The following is a 19,051-nucleotide window of genomic DNA, read 5'->3' on the forward strand; positions in this document are numbered from 1 at the left end:
ATTGAAACCATTTTCTTACAAATTGCCTTTAAAGTGAATTTTTGTACGAAACTTCCCTAAAACGGAGTCGGAACACTTCCAAACGATTATGGATGACCTCATAAGGTCTATTATCAGTAATTTACATATGTTTCCTCGAGTTGGTCCGAGGCGGGCCCACAAGGCCCGATATCTTCTGTATAACTTTAAATACTTCCGTTTTGTCCGATTTTCTCAGAAAATATCTGGACTATTATTTTGGTTATGATATGACTATTTTTATGCAATTCTTACAAAATGACTTCTGAACATCTGAGAATCTGATTCTGATAATAATCTGTCGTGCCTTCCCAAGTAGGATATAGGCGCGTACTATGCATACTATCTGGATACTCTGATTTGGCTCACCGTTTGGCACCCTTCAGTCTGATTGAGTCTGTATGTGTGTCTATATGTATGTGGTTTCTCATTAATCTGTTCGTGGCTGTCTCAATGCATTCCTTCACTGCGTCCCGGGCCAGGTTCTGTTATCGTGCATGTTTCTCTGCATTGTTCACCGCGTCCCTCGGCGTGCGGGCCGGGATCTGTTATATCTGTATGATTATGATATTATGATCTGTGTATGGGGATGGCGGCCAGGATGACATATGATCTGATCTGATTCTGTCTGTCCACCGCATCCCGTACTAAGAGGGCCGGGTTCTGTTACCGCGCCCCCAGACAGGGACGGGATCTGTATGTATGTATGCATGTGCCATCAGCATTTATACAAGCACATGCCTCTGTATGATTCTGTATGACTCTGTATGATTCTGTATGACTCTTTATGACTCTGCATGCATAATTCTGTCCGGCATACTTCTGTCCGTCCGTCTGGATTACGATTTTGTCTGTATGTCCGTATGGATTCTGATTCTGCATGTCCGTATGGATTCTGATTCTGTATGTTCGTATGGATTCTGATTTTGTATGTCCGTATGGATTCTGATTCTGCATGTCCGTATGGATTTTGATTCTGTATGTCCGTATGGATTCTGATTCTGCATGTCCGTATGGATTCTGATTCTGTATGTCCGTATGGATTCTGATTCAGTATGTCCGTATGGATTCTGATTCCGTATGTCCGTATGGTTTACGATTCTATCGGTCTGTCTGAACCATGATTCTGTCCGTATGTCGGGATTATGATTCCGTCCGTCCGTTCGATTTATGGTTCTGTCCACTATATATATATATATATGCTTCCGGTTCAGACTATGATCATGTTTGTTATGTTTCTGCTTTGCATACTCGGTACATTTTTCGTACTGACCCCCGGTTCTTCGGGGGCTGCGCTACATGCCCGCAGGTACAGACGCACCAGGTGATACGCCGCCAGTGTAGGGTTCTGATTCTGCTGTTTTGGAGTGCTCCCTTGATCCGGAGCGTATACTCTTGGTATATATCTTCTGTCTGTTGTAAACTCTGTATGTATGGAAACTTTGGGTACGGCGGGGCCCTGTCCCATCATATGATTCTGTATGTCTGTTAGAGGCCTGTAGATAGATATGTGGGTTACGAGTTTCATCTGTTTAGGTAAGTACGAATGATTTTTTGACTTCATCTGTATGTTAGCCTCATCGGCTTGTTTGTAAATTTCTGTATGTTCAGGTATGCGTATGCTTGCGCGCGCGCCGTATATGTATTGGCTTGATTCTGTAAAAACCTGTTTTAAAAAAAAATCTGTATGGTACGCCAATTCGGTTAAGTAGGTACGTATGGGTATCCAGTTAGGATACCAGTCGCGGCCCACGGGGTTGGGTCGTGACAGAAGTGGTATCAGAGCGGTTAGTCCTCGGTATGTCTACAGGCCGTGTCTAATAGAGTCTTGTTTATCGGTGTATTGTGCACCACATCTATAAACAGGAGGCTACAGGGCATCTAGGATGTTACCCTTCTTTGGATCTTAGACCGTGCGATAGAGCTGTATTAGTAGGATGATTCCCTCCTAACGATCTGTTATGTTTTCAGCGATGCCTCCGAAGAAGGCAACAGCTACGCAGAAGGGCAAGGCGGGGGTTGAGGCAGGAGAAACCAGCCGGGCCCAGAGAGTTACCGGGGCCAGTGCGCAGCCTGCACTTCAGGATGTGCCCCCATCAGCCGGATCTGTTACAACCCCTTGCCGGGGGATATCGGAGCAGCAGAAGCTGCTGATCAGGATACGGGTTCACCGCAAGTTCCCGAGGTTCCAGTGCCCGAGCCTCCAGCTCCACAGGCAGGGGCGGAGGGCAGGGCTGTCACGACCCGACTAGGGGCCGTGACGAGTACCCGGTACTTGTACCGAGCACCCCTTATCTTGTTTCATATCCTTATTACTAAGTGGGCCGTATGACCTATACCATTTATTTTTTGTTACTTAACATTAACATTAGTAGCATAGTTATGAACCTAGGCGAGCAACCTTTACTAACACATTATACATCGACTAGGACTTCTAAAAGTACAAAACATTTAACTGTACACATCTGTCTACGAGCCTCTAGACATAATACACATATACACAAGAAGGGCCGAGAACTCTCACGCCCGAATATATATATATATACACAAAATAGTACCAATAAACAGTGGCTCCGGAACAACTGGAGCACTCTCTATGAACCGCTGGTGGAGCTTCTAAGAACCGGATCCGTCTACCTGCTTGCCTGCGCGGCATGAAACGCAGCGTCCACAAGAAGGGACGTCAGTACGAATAGTGTACCGAGTATGTAAGGCATGAAAATAGTATAGAGAGGAATATAAATTGCAACCAATACATAATGAAATTTTAGGACATATAGAGCGATAATAGAGTAACCTGTACATGTATGTGCCACCCAGGGCAGATGCCAGGCATGCTAAGCTGTCTTTAAAAAAAATATTTCGTGTTCATATATGAAAATAAAACATAATATATATTGCCGAGGCATCGGCAGCCGATCCATTTAACCATGAATGTGTGTAAATATCCCGCGTCGGGGCATCCCGCGTCCGGGATGATATCAAGTCAAATACGGCTACATGTACCGTGTGTAACCCCGCGTCTATAGCGCTCTGCCCTGCTCCCTTCTTCCCCGTGTACATATACATATATACGTATATACCATAGCATGCAAGCGAGCCCAAAAAGAAGCTATAACGTTATCGGAGTGACGTAAGGTCGGTAGCCTCCGATTACATTATGAAATCGTCATGGTCGTCAGGTCTCACCTTGAGGGAACAACAATTATAAGGCGAAACTATCCATAAAGGATAACATCATGAGAGAACATAGAACAGGATCATAAGGTATCGTTTCATGTACTTTGGAATCTTTAATCATGGAATCATCATTGTCGTATTCATCATATGAACATTTCCTTCCCTGACATCATCCATGTCATTGTAGAACATACTCATCGTAATTGACAAAAAACTTACTTTGGCACAGACTTTGTTTTGGGAAAATGCGGGCGTTTGGAAAACTTTTTGAGCTATTGGGGAGAAGATCATACCTTAGGGTCAATAGATTAGTTAAACAACTATTGTTTAGTAGTCGGAATAGTAATCTAAAAGTTCCCCTTAATTATAGTACGAAAATAAGCTAAATGGAACAATAGGAGGGAATTTGGGAATAGTGGGCCCACCTCGGGTCAACCGGGGTGGCGTATCCAAATTGCATATAATAAGGTTCATGGAGTCACTTATGAAGGTTTTATCAAAATCCGGTTTCATTTGGCAAGTTATAGAAGTAGGGGCCATTGTTTCAACAAGATATGAAAAATTTAAGTCAATTCTATTGAATGAAAAAGGGTTAATTTCAATCTCGGGTTTCTAGCAATAGGATCATCCCCGAAGTTTGTATTCAACCCTATTATGTCTAAGACATGCCGAAGAAGGAAAGTGAGACCTTACATACCTCTTTCCGCTCCTTTGGCTATCCCGAATTCAACTCGCAAATCCGCCAAAATCTACAAATTGGTCAAGTTTACCAAACATGATTAGTGCCTTTAGAATTGAATTCTTAAATGATACTTGGCTACCGAAATTTCGGCACCACTTCCCCTGTAAACTACTCCATCCCACCAAGTTCAACTTGGCCAATTTCAATCAACAACAATCCGGGAATTCGACCCGGCCAAACTAACAACACAATATCAACGACCATACTAAAAATTTCCATATTCATTCCAAGTTACATTGTAACAACTCAATCAATATACTACTTCCTTCAAAACCTTCCAACTCCAATAAGAACATTAACAACATTATAATTCATATACCAACAACACCACACTAACAACATTATCTTCCATACATTCAAGAACATTATTTTTAATTTACATAATCTCTAAAGCAAGTCTCCAACTACCATGATTTCTCTAAGATCATTAAGCTTTTCATTAGCAATCTAGAATCCACAATCAACACAATTTCACTCCTTAACCATTAAATCCTTATTTTACATCATGGAACTTACCATAACAACAATTACAATACTAAGTAAAATTAATTCACCACACCTTTCCATAACCCACACCATTCGGCCAACACACCTCATATACATATTTTCATGAATTTCCATATTTTCTACACTTTACAACAATAACCAACACACAACATAACACAACACAACACACAACACACACACACGACTTGACTATGCAAGTCACGGCCACACACATACACACTTCCATCACATAAATTTCATCCATTTTCATACACCACCACATACTTACGCATCCACAACACATAAGAAAAAGTTCAAACCTCACCTTTTTACTTTGAACCTTCACTTGGATTACTATTGAAGACTTGTCAAGCTTTGTATTTTCCTTGCTCCAAAGAACTCTTCACTATGTTAAGAACCCTTCAAGGAATTGTTTAGCTAGAAGAGGTAGATTTTTGATGAAAAATTCCCAAAGTTCTTGTTGCTCTTGTTATGGCCGAAATGGCCTTTGAAGTGTTTCTCCCTCTCTCTTATTCTTCAAGACTCTTGAAATTTCTAGAGAATTATGACAAATAAAGATGACTTAGTCATCTTTTAAATTTGTTCATTAAAGCCCCATGTGGGCTTAAGCCCACTACTAGGTGGATGGCCAAACATGGCCCAATTAGCCAAGCCCATTTTTTTGTGTTTTGCACTTCATGAAAATTTATTTTTTTCCAAATTCCAAATTTACCCTTCGTCTTCCTCCGTATATCCACGAGTCATATTGCAAATTTCCCTTTATGCCCTTGACCTTCCTCATTATTTCCACTTCTAAATTTTTCATAAGCAACTCATATGCCAAACAAAATAAAATATGGCCTTGCTTGTTGTCCCCCCGCAATTGTCTTGAATTATCCGATTGCACAAAATGCGGGATATAACATCCTCCCCCCCTTTAGAACATTCGTCCTCGAATGTTAAACGGCCTCATAGTGTATTATAGTACTTCGGGGAGGTCTCCTTCGTAGATATCTCACATGTCGCTTAGCATGTCCATTGTAGGAGCTTAGATTGCCTTTATGTCGCAGGCCAATTGAGCTAGCTCCAAACGCTGGCTCTGCGCCAACAAGTCCCTTTTGTTGGTTCTTGAATCGTCATAGTCCATTTTAGGTCCAACATGTTCTCCCCTCCTTTATTAAGAGGGCCTACACACGCCTATGCCCTTTAAGCAATCGTTGTCTTCCGCGATCTTTTACAGTCGTAATTCCCTCTGCATAGGGTTTGTCACGTTTATCCCCTTGTTAGATATGTTCCCGTATATCATCGCATTAGGCCGTTCTAGCCTTGTGGGTGCGGCATCGGTCTTACCCGGTGACATCAATACTCATACCCTTCATTACGTCCTTTGAATTTCATTCAGCTAGCACATTCTATGCATCGCGACACTGCTTGTTAGGGTTCTACAGTCACAGATAAGATGTCATGTTTGTATATACCTTTCCACCATTATTTTTTTTCTTTACAATCACTTCCAAACACTAATCAACTTTCTTTAATCCTGAAGCTCTGTCATGCTTTCTCTTCTTCTGCTAGTCTAGTCCGTCTCAGCTTACATGACTTCTGTAGGGTTTCTAATCAGTCCACACACTCTCATTTACATTGGGCTACCTAATTTCACATTCGTCTCTTGTTTCCACATTTATGAAATTTTCAGCATTTCTTTCCCAGGGGGTCACCCATCTTGATATTGCTCTCACCCTAGCACGCTTAACCTTGAAACTTTGGTGCATTTTAGTGCGTGAATGCTGGTATAATTATATCGACTGCCCCGCACTACCTATATCACCTAATATGGGACAAGTTGGGGTCTTAGCAGTTTTCAAAACGTCCGCGTAATACATCTTTTCTTTTAATTACAATTCTAACCTCCGCAGTCCCCAGTATTCGTCCTTTTTCCTATGTGTATGGCTAAATTTTGTCCTAAATCTCCACATTCCCAGTAGTGGCGAAAACACCTTAGTCGCAACAGGCATAGACATCCCAGCTCGTTTGATTTAGCTCGGGTTTCCCCTCCCTAATATGTTCAGCGATTTAGGGTGCGATATCTGACACGTAGAACCTGGATCAATCGATACTTGTACATTGTAGAAAAATACTGATAATATACCTGGAACGACATCAGGGGATGGCTCAGGATCCTGTCGGCCAGCTAGTGCATAGGTATGATGCTGGGGTCCACTCAAACTGTGTGTTCCTTCTCGGCCTCTTTCGCTGCCTACTGCTATCTGGGACCTTTGCATTGGAGGGTGCGCCAATGATTGTGAGTCGCGTGTTACCTCCGTGGGCTGAACCCTCCCTCTGTCACGGCGAAATGGGCAGTCGCGCATATAATGACCTGAGTTAGCACAAGTATAACAAATACCCAAACCCGCGCGACACGGCCCTGCATGGAATCTACAATACTGAGGGCAGCGTGATACGGGTGGTCTCCACTGATTAAGCTCACCGCCACACTGGGAACCCAAAACTCCATAGCCCTGACCTGATCCGGCGGGCTGAGTTTGGTCTTTGTCGTACCACCGTGGGCAATCATGCATCAAATGGTCAGCCCGACCACAAACAAAACAGGCACCTGTATCTAAGTAACACTGCCCAGAGTGTGGCCTGCCACATCGTGCGCACCGCGGTGGGGGTAGCCCCGTGCTACTAACGTTGGCTCTATGCCGGGGCCCCGAAACTCGGGCACTCTGATGTTGTCCTGAATACCCCGACTGCTGCGGTGCCTGCCTCCTTCTATACTCACTTCTCGTTCCGGAAGGTCTAGCCCTTTTTCTGCGATCCTTATTACCAGAATTTGTGCCTTGTTGTTGGGCTTGAGTAGCTACTATCTGAGTTAGCAGAAGGATGGCCCGTCTCATCTCCTGAAGTGAAGCATCAGGTAGGGGAGCGGGGAGTGCTGAAACTGGAATGGAAATCCCTTCTTGCTCCCCTAATGTCTGCGGAGTGCGATCAGCACGAGAGGGGGCCTTACTATGTGTCACGACCCAGCCCCGTGGGCCGCGACTGGTGTCCTTCTGGGACACCCCAAACGAACTCACACCTAGACCATCGTAATCAGACTCGTCCGAACTCAACGTACGTTATTCGAACTCATCATCGTAATCAGACATCTACCGAACACTTATCCTAAGCAGTCGCCCGTACAAATCAAACAAATCACAAATCAAAAAGGAGGCGGAATATACATCGCCAAATTTCACACACACACATCAGAAGGGTGGCGGAATGCACATCGCCCCCAAATGCATACACATACATACAAACTCAGAGGCCGACTTGACCATAGTAGCGTACGGGCCGCTTAAGAACGCAAAACAGACTCACATGCAAACACACCGGACCCACGACCCACAAATCTGACTACAGGCCTCTAGACAAAACAGAACATATGAACATATGACGGGACAGGGCCCCGCCGTACCCACACATCCACAAATGTACAGAATACAGACACAACAAAAGACATGTACCAAAGTAGGCTCCGGATCAAAGGGGAGCTCTCCAACACAGCAGCATGAGTAGCCTAAACTGGAGGACCACCCAAACGAGCTTCTGTACCTGCGGGCATGAAACACAGCCCCCGAAGAAACGGGGGTCAGTACGGGAGAAGTACTGAGTATGTAAAGCAGAAGGTACAGAAATCACAAACACAGCTGGAGTCAGAAAGAACAACACACCAACATCGCAAACAAAGCAAACCTGTGCGGGAGGCGAACGTACAAATGCAAATCAAATCATGTATAGGGTTTAGGAACGTGGTCACCCCCCGACGCTGGTGCCACAACACATCATAACTCCAGAAGTTTTCAAATCTCCGTACAGTCTCCAGACACATCATATCACACACACATCATATCATCAGAACATATCAAATGCCATATCACATCATAACTCCATAAACGGTAACCGGCCCTATGGCGAGGCCTCGGAAACCGTAACACATCATAACTCCCGAATATATTATAGCGCGCACGATCACAAAGTCGGCCCGGGTACCGACGAACGAAGTCATAGCAGACAGCACGAACAGAGTAGTGCCGAAACCATATGCATATTAAAAATAATTTGTCGGACTCAACATATCGTTTACATATAGGCAGATACTGACGCGAGAAGGCTCGGAGTAGGAATCGAATTGATAAAAGTAGGCATATAAAGGTTACGAAGTTCCAAACTGTCAAATTCGTAAGAAAACTGTTCATAAGTCATTTTTCCGGAATTCTCACATCATCCCAAAGTACAGAACATGCATTAGTGGCATAGGAAGTTTCAAACACATCCTTGAGTCATAAACAGAAGATTGCGAATCATAACAGACACAAGCGAATCAAACAAACCGAATAAGGGGAGCCTCGGGGCTCGCGGGCCCACCTCGGGTCAAATTGAGGCGGCGGACACAAATCACAGACTTTCGGCTCCATAGAGCCATCTACGAAAGTTTCGAAGGGTTTCGGACACAACAGCACAATTTATGGAGGTACGAACATTCTTTTAACCAAAAGTGACAAAAAGGGGTTCAATCGCGCTGAGTGAATAGTGCTCGAACTTGAACTTCGATTTCCAAGAGCGGGGTTATTCCCGAGATTCTGAAATTTACCTAGTGGGTCTAGGACATGCCAAAAGAATGAGAGGTAGGCTTTACATACCTGGTTGGCGCCTTACGCTCGTCAAATCGCGATTCCCGTTTCGTCCAGAAACTGCAAATGGTCACTTTTACCAGTTACTATTCATGAGAGTTAGCATTTTCATCTTTGGGGCTATACTTGGCTACCGAAATTTCGGCAGCATTTCCCGTATAAACCTAACATCCCCGAGACTTGGCTCGGCTCAAAATACAACAACAACAACAACAACCCAAACATCATTACACAATACGAATCACAATCAAACACATTGACTTCACAATTGCACCTTATTTCATAAGTTGGTAATCCTATTTCCAAACTTCGAAATTTCAACTCATATCCACATTATTGTATTCATTCATTCAAGATTCTTCCATTACATAACAAACAAGTTCCAAACCATATACAAAGTTTCTCAAAATCCATTACTTTCCCTATTTCATTCAAAACACCAAAAGTTACGACGAATATTCTAACTTGCGTCGTTTCATTCCAAATCCATCAACATCAATTATAACTCATATTTAAAGTCCTTAGTATCATAAATATACAATGAGATACACCATGATACCGAAGGTATACACTTTCCGATAATATCCGAAATCATTTTCTAGCGCCAACTCAATTCTTTAATCAATCCTTTACGACATAAAGATCACAACAACGCATTATTCAAACTAAACAAAATAAAATTCTTATGCCTTGCACTACATGGGACTCACGGCCAAACACACCCTTCTATATACACACACACCATGCACAAACACAACCTCATCCCACAATCTTCACACTAATCCAATCACTAACACATATATATCCATTTCATAACATAAAAACATAGATTTCTTACCTCTTTCTTGAAATTCCGATTTGCCGCAAACGCGCACCTTACGCCAAACTAATTGTACCCCGTTGAAGAGGGTCTTGAGTACTTCACAACTATGCGAAAATCAAGATTTTTGGATTGAAACAAAGGCTAGCAAAATTTTTTCCTTTCTCTCTATACCCTTCGGCCGAGAGCTCCTTATGGAGTGTTCTTCATATTTTTTTTTTGTTTGCTTTGGCTTTCTAGATAATTCGAAGGCTACTTTGATATATATCCATTAAAGAGAGTCATGTGCATAGCACATGACATTTAAAACATGGGTTTGGGCCACCCTAAAGGCCGGCCACCCACAAAGACTTGGGCCTCAATTCTTGTTGTCCAATCTTGGCCCAATTCATTAAAAAATCCCGTTTTGTAATTCCCGAACTAATTTCCAAAATTCCAAATTTACCCTCGGCCTTCCCCGAGGTCTCGACATCAATGATTTCATAATCAACATGAGCATAGCAACTTGAATCAAAATATCTCCTCAACACACACAAGTCTTATTTATTTCTTGATTTCCCGTTATGCGAAAATACGGGATATAACATTCTCCCCCCCTTAAGAACATTCGTCCTCGAATGTTGAATCGAACTCATGGGTGTCGTACTACTCCGGGAGGGTTCTCTTGATGGTTGTCCTTTATTGATTTCTCCGACATGTCTTCTTTACCAATACTAGGGTAGATTTTTCACATCACTGACTCAAATACCTTCATAATACATTTTCTCATACTCTACGTAACCACCGAACTCTGCACTATATTCTTGTAAGGGACGGACACTTTCCAGACATCATCGTCAATATCATCTTCCTTTCACACTCCTGAGTTTCCTTACCACATCGTCGTAATCTCACTTTACTTCATATCAGACACTTCATGCCCAACAGATTCAGAACTAAAACCGAACGGATTCGTAATCGGAGGCAGACATACTCAACTATGGCGGATGGATTCGTAGTCGAAGTCAGAGGTACAAAAGTGGGTCAACCCAATCTGAGATCAGGGTCAGACATACAAAGGCGTATCAGACGAATTCGTAAGCAGAATCAAACACACGAAGGTATACCAAACAGATTCACAATCAAAGTCAGACGTACGGACTCATATCGGACAGATCCGAAATCAGAATCAAGTATACAGGATTGTTTCATACAAAGTCGTGACCAGTCAAACCGAAGTGTATCAAACACACACGCGGTCAAAATCAAACGCACCGAAGCATATCAGACGGATTTATGTCCAGAGTCAGACCCACGGAGGTGTGCCAGACAGAAACGGATTCAGAATCAAACGCACAAAAGGTTCATCGAACAGGAACGTAGTCGAACTTAAAAATATAGAGGCGTACAAGGTAGAGCCTCATCGGCATCGGAAGTGCAGAAGCACTATGGATAGAATGTCAATTTAGAATCAAATCATTCATATTAAGACTCCAATAATTCATGAGAATTCCCCTTGATTTGCAAACTCACTCACCAAGCCGTCACACAATTTACCTGGCGTCTTACGTATCGATTCCTTCAAATTTCCAATTACTCACACTGCTTATCTTTTATTTTTCACAACATTAGTCGCCGGGCTCAGCTCTTAGCCCTCCTAGGCACCAAATGAGAATCATACACACACATACACATACATATACACCTACACACGTTTACTCATACCTTACCGGCGAACATCTCTGGCTGTTATTCAAATTCGTTCAATTTCCCAAGAGGTGTTGTATCCTTTCCTTTTCGCCCATTTAGTCCGCCTCGTTCCGCGCGACTCTCGAAAGGGCACTAATTATTCTCCACACATTCTATTCACCTTTGGTTACCCCAAATTCCCATTTACGTTAATCATACTTACACTTATGAAAAACTTTGCATTACTTCCCAGGGGGTCACCCATCCCAGAATTGCTCTGGCTTGAGCACGCTTAACCCCGAAACTTTTACACATTTTGACGCGTTAGGGCTGATATAATTTCGCCAATTGCCCCGTACGACCTTTGTCACGAAATTTTAGGCCAAACGGGGTCTTAGCAAATCTTTCGGAAATTTTTCGTAGCGGGTCCCACTCTCGGCTAAGCCGTACCATTACCTTGTCGCCTTTCTGAATTTCCAACATTCACTTTCATACACATATACATATGATCACAACTAACCCACGAATTTAAGCCTCCAAATAGTCGATGTGATCCGATAGAAATGCCACCGTAAGGTGTTCTCTGGCCACCGACAGAAGAAAACTAAAGCCCGATAAGTATCGCGGGGCCTTTTGTACTTAGTCTACATATTTACTTCTATATTTCTGGAAAAATTTGGGCAGAGTTTCCTCTGTATTTCTTACTATCCGAAACCTGTACACCAGAAATACCAACCACGCCTCACAGGGCCAACACATATGTACACACATACACATCATATCACGTCGTAACGCAGCCACACAGGGCTGATGACTTCAAATAGGAATTATAACATCGTCGACACTTACCACACGTGCCCAACTCAAACGGCATCGGAGGCGTTTTCCTGTTTTCCTTCATCCAGGATTTCCAAAATCACTCGGACGGTGGGGATATTTAGTCGCCCTTGCCTTGGGTCACCCGGTCTCTAATTCCTTTAAATTTCCGTCGTCTTCACAGGACAACGTTTTGCGAATATCATACACATATAGAAAATTCTAAAAACTCATACACTTATAAATAATCAATATCGGGTCTGACCTGGGGAGCTGCCGTGAGAGGTATGTCCACTATCATCCACATCTGTCTGCTCCCTGCCTATCCGGTCTCCATTATTACCCGCATCTGAATCGGAGGGATACGGACGATCAGTCAAATCCCGGCTCACTGACGACCCAGGCCAAGAACCGGAAAAATCCATAGCACTCTCCGAGGTGGCTGGGCTATCAGGGTTCTCCCTAACGATAAGAGCTGGCGCATATTTGAAAATCTCCTCCTGAGTCATCCCAGAAGAATGCTCCGATGGGCCTGCCTCATCACTATCCTCCTCCGCGGAGGTATGAAGCTCCGGAGGGGTCATCGCCAGATCCCCCGAGATGTCTGTGTCGTAGCCATCCTCCACGGGATCCTCCGCCCCAGGAATCGGGGACTCTGGAGGAGTCGTAGAGGGGTCCTCCGACGGATCTGTATCGTAGCTATCCTCCGGGGAATCCTCCGAAGGATCCGTCTCGAACGAGTAACTGGGGCCCTGCCTACTCGGCCCCGGTGACAGCCTGGGGGCCTTCCTGGCACCCCCATCCTCATCGTCGGAAGCCGTCCTCTTCATCCTTCACCAACCTACAATCACCTGCAGGAAGAGGGTCAGAATCATTTTTCCCCAAATACTGACGCCAACATTCTTTTCGGAGCCTTGCTGTGAACACAGCAATTCGTTGGGAGGAACCATCCTAACAGTATAGCTTTATCGCACGATCTAAGATCCCAAGAAAGGGTAACACAACATCCTAGATGTCCTGTAGCTCCTTGTTTATAGATGTGGTGCACAACACATCGATAAACAAGACTCTACTAGACACGGCCTGTAGACATTCCGAGGACAAACCGCTCTGATACCACTTTTGTCACGACCCAGCCCCGTGGGCCGCGACTGGTGTCCTTCTGGGACACCCCAAACGAACTCACACCCAGACCATCGTAATCAGACTCGTCCGAACTCAACGTACGTTATTCGAACTCATCATCGTAATCAGACATCTACCGAACACTTATCCTAAGCAGTCGCCCGTACAAATCAAACAAATCACAAATAAAAAAGGAGGCGGAATATACATCGCCAAATTTCACACACACACATCAGAAGGGTGGCGGAATGCACATCGCCCCCAAATGCATACACATACATACAAACTCAGAGGCCGACTTGGCCATAGTAGCGTACGGGCCGCTTAAGAACGCAAAACAGACTCACATGCAAACACACCGGACCCACGACCCACAAATCTGACTACAGGCCTCTAGACAAAACAGAACATATGAACATATGACGGGACAGGGCCCCGCCATACCCACACATCCACAAATGTACAGAATACAGACACAACAAAAGACATGTACCAAAGTAGGCTCCGGATCAAAGGGGAGCTCTCCAACACAGCAGAATGAGTAGCCTAAACTGGAGGACCACCCAAACGAGCTTCTGTACCTGCGGGCATGAAACACAGCCCCCGAAGAAACGGGGGTCAGTACGGGAGAAGTACTGAGTATGTAAAGCAGAAGGTACAGAAATCACAAACACAGCTGGAGTCAGAAAGAACAACACACCAACATCGCAAACAAAGCAAACCTGTGCGGGAGGCGAACGTACAAATGCAAATCAAATCATGTATAGGGTTTAGGAACGTGGTCACCCCCCGACGCTGGTGCCACAACACATCATAACTCCAGAAGTTTTCAAATCTCCGTACAGTCTCCAGACACATCATATCATCAGAACATATCAAATGCCATATCACATCATAACTCCATAAACGGTAACCGGCCCTATGGCGAGGCCTCGGAAACCGTAACACATCATAACTCCCGAATATATTATAGCGCGCACGATCACAAAGTCGGCCCGGGTACCGACGAACGAAGTCATAGCAGACAGCACGAACAGAGTAGTGCCGAAACCATATGCATATTAAAAATAATTTGTCGGACTCAACATATCGTTTACATATAGGCAGATACTGACGCGAGAAGGCTCGGAGTAGGAATCGAATTGATAAAAGTAGGCATATAAAGGTTACGAAGTTCCAAACTGTCAAATTCGTAAGAAAACTGTTCATAAGTCATTTTTCCGGAATTCTCACATCATCCCAAAGTACAGAACATGCATTAGTGGCATAAGAAGTTTCAAACACATCCTTGAGTCATAAACAGAAGATTGCGAATCATAACAGACACAAGCGAATCAAACAAACCGAATAAGGGGAGCCTTGGGGCTCGCGGGCCCACCTCGGGTCAAATTGAGGCGGCGGACACAAATCACAGACTTTCGGCTCCATAGAGCCATCTACGAAAGTTTCGAAGGGTTTCGGACACAACAGCACAAGTTATGGAGGTACGAACATTCTTTTAACCAAAAGTGACAAAAAGGGGTTCAATCGCGCTGAGTGAATAGTGCTCGAACTTGAACTTCGATTTCCAAGAGCGGGGTTATTCCCGAGATTCTGAAATTTACCTAGTGGGTCTAGGACATGCCAAAAGAATGAGAGGTAGGCTTTACATACCTGGTTGGCGCCTTACGCTCGTCAAATCGCGATTCCCGTTTCGTCCAGAAACTGCAAATGGTCACTTTTACCAGTTACTATTCATGAGAGTTAGCATTTTCATCTTTGGGGCTATACTTGGCTACCGAAATTTCGGCAGCATTTCCCGTATAAACCTAACATCCCCGAGACTTGGCTCGGCTCAAAATACAACAACAACAACAACCCAAACATCATTACACAATACGAATCACAATCAAACACATTGACTTCACAATTGCACCTTATTTCATAAGTTGGTAATCCTATTTCCAAACTTCGAAATTTCAACTCATATCCACATTATTGTATTCATTCATTCAAGATTCTTCCATTACATAACAAACAAGTTCCAAACCATATACAAAGTTTCTCAAAATCCATTACTTTCCCTATTTCATTCAAAACACCAAAAGTTACGACGAATATTCTAACTTGCGTCGTTTCATTCCAAATCCATCAACATCAATTATAACTCATATTTAAAGTCCTTAGTATCATAAATATACAATGAGATACACCATGATACCGAAGGTATACACTTTCCGATAATATCCGAAATCATTTTCTAGCGCCAACTCAATTCTTTAATCAATCCTTTACGACATAAAGATCACAACAACGCATTATTCAAACTAAACAAAATAAAATTCTTATGCCTTGCACTACATGGGACTCACGGCCAAACACACCCTTCTATATACACACACACCATGCACAAACACAACCTCATCCCACAATCTTCACACTAATCCAATCACTAACACATATATATCCATTTCATAACATAAAAACATAGATTTCTTACCTCTTTCTTGAAATTCCGATTTGCCGCAAACGCGCACCTTACGCCAAACTAATTGTACCCCGTTGAAGAGGGTCTTGAGTACTTCACAACTATGCGAAAATCAAGATTTTTGGATTGAAACAAAGGCTAGCAAAATTTTTTCCTTTCTCTCTATACCCTTCGGCCGAGAGCTCCTTATGGAGTGTTCTTCATATTTTTTTTTGTTTGCTTTGGCTTTCTAGATAATTCAAAGGCTACTTTGATATATATCCATTAAAGAGAGTCATGTGCATAGCACATGACATTTAAAACATGGGTTTGGGCCACCCTAAAGGCCGGCCACCCCCAAAGACTTGGGCCTCAATTCTTGTTGTCCAATCTTGGCCCAATTCATTAAAAAATCCCGTTTTGTAATTCCCGAACTAATTTCCAAAATTCCAAATTTACCCTCGGCCTTCCCCGAGGTCTCGACATCAATGATTTCATAATCAACATGAGCATAGCAACTTGAATCAAAATATCTCCTCAACACACACAAGTCTTATTTATTTCTTGATTTCCCGTTATGCGAAAATACGGGATATAACACTATGAGATTCGCCTTCTTCAATATTTACCGGTGACTCCCATTCAGTCTGCCTTTCCGCTACCGTCTTGCCCTTCTCGGCGGCTGTCGCTTTCATCTTCGCAGGTATCGCTGAAAATATAACACCGGATTAGGAAGAAGGAAAAACCCTTACTATAGCTCTATCGCACGATCTAGAATGCAAAGAAGGTCATATTTCCTAAATGCCCCGCAGCCTCCTGCCTATAAGTGTGGCGCGCTACACACCCATAAACAGGACTCTTCTGGACACGGCTCGTAGACAAACCCCTAGGACCGAACTGCTCTTATACCACTTCTGTCACGACCCGACTAGGGGCCGTGACGAGTACCCGGTACTTGTACCGAGTACCCCTTATCTTGTTTCATATCCTTATTACTAAGTGGGCCGTATGACCTATACCATTTTTTTTTTGTTACTTAACATTAACATTAGTAGCATAGTTATGAACCTAGGCGAACAACCTTTACTAACACATTATACATCGACTAGGACTTCTAAAAGTACAAAACATTTAACTGTACACATCTGTCTACGAGCCTCTACACATAATACACATATACACAAGAAGGGCCGAGCACTATCACGCCCGAATATATATATATACACAAAATAGTACCAATAAACAATGGCTCCGGAACAACTGGAGCACTCTCTATGAACCGCTGGTGGAGCTTCTAAGAACCGGATCCGTCTACCTGCTTACCTGCGCGGCATGAAACGCAGCGTCCACAAGAAGGGACGTCAGTATGAATAGTGTACCGAGTATGTAAGGCATGAAAATAGTAAAAAGAGGAATGTAAATTGCAACCAATACATAATGAAATCATAGGACATATAGAGCGATAATAGAGTAACCTGTACATGTATGTGCCACCCAGGGCAGATGCCATGCATGCTAAGCTGTCTTTAAAAAAAACATTTTGTGTTCATATATGAAAATAAAACATAATATATATTGCCGAGGCGTCGGCAGCCGATCCATTTAACCATGAATGTGTGTAAATATCCCGCGTCGGGGCATCCCGCGTCCGGGATGATATCAAGTCAAATACGGCTACATGTATCGTGTGTAACCCCGCGTCTATAGCGCTCTGCCCTGCTCCCTTCTTCCCCGTGTACATATACATATATACGTATATACCATAGCATGCAAGCGAGCCCAAAAAGAAGCTATAAGGTCGGTAGCCTCCGATTACATTATGAAATCGTCATGGTCGTCAGGTCTCACCTTGAGGGAACAACAATTATAAGGCGAGACTATCCATAAAGGATAACATCATGAGAGAACATAGAACAGGATCATAAGGTATCCTTTCATGTACTTTGGAATCTTTAATCATGGAATCATCATTGTCGTATTCATCATATGAACATTTCCTTCCCTGACATCATCCATGTCATTGTAGAACATACTCATCGTAATTGACAAAAAACTTACTTTGGCACAGACTTTGTTTTGGGAAAATGCGGGCGTTTGGAAAACTTTTTGAGCTATTGGGGAGAAGATCATACCTTAGGGTCAATAGATTAGTTAAACAACTATTGTTTAGTAGTCGGAATAGTAATCTAAAAGTTCCCCTTAATTATAGTACGAAAATAAGCTAAATGGAACAATAGGAGGGAATTTGGGAATAGTGGGCCCACCTCGGGTCAACCGGGGTGGCGTATCCAAATTGCATATAATAAGGTTCATGGAGTCACTTATGAAGGTTTTATCAAAATCCGGTTTCATTTGGCAAGTTATAGAAGTAGGGGCCATTGTTTCAACAAGATATGAAAAATTTAAGTCAATTCTATTGAATGAAAAAGGGTTAATTTCAATCTCGGGTTTCTAGGAATAGGATCATCCCCGAAGTTTGTATTCAACCCTATTATGTCTAAGACATGCCGAAGAAGGAAAGTGAGACCTTACATACCTCTTTCCGCTCCTTTGGCTATCCCGAATTCAACTCGCAAATCCGCCAAAATCTACAAATTGGTCAAGTTTACCCAACATGATTAGTGCCTTTAGAATTGAATTCTTAAATGATACTTGGCTACCGAAATTTCGGCAGCACTTCCCCTGTAAACTACTCCATCCCACCAAGTTCAACTTGGCCAATTTCAATCAACAACAATCCGGGAATTCGACCCGGCCAAACTAACAACACAATATCAACGACCATACTAAAAATTTCCATATTCATTCCAAGTTACATTGTAACAACTCAATCAATATACTACTTCCTTCAAAACCTTCCAACTCCAATAAGAACATTAACAACATTATAATTCATATACCAACAACACCACACTAACAACATTATCTTCCATACATTCAAGAACATTATTTTCAATTTACATAATCTCTAAAGCAAGTCTCCAACTACCATGATTTCTCTAAGATCATTAAGCTTTTCATTAGCAATCTAGAATCCACAATCAACACAATTTCACTCCTTAACCATTAAA

Source organism: Lycium barbarum, chromosome 8 (genome assembly GCF_019175385.1).
Source record: "Lycium barbarum isolate Lr01 chromosome 8, ASM1917538v2, whole genome shotgun sequence".
Lineage (NCBI taxonomy): Eukaryota > Viridiplantae > Streptophyta > Magnoliopsida > Solanales > Solanaceae > Lycium > Lycium barbarum.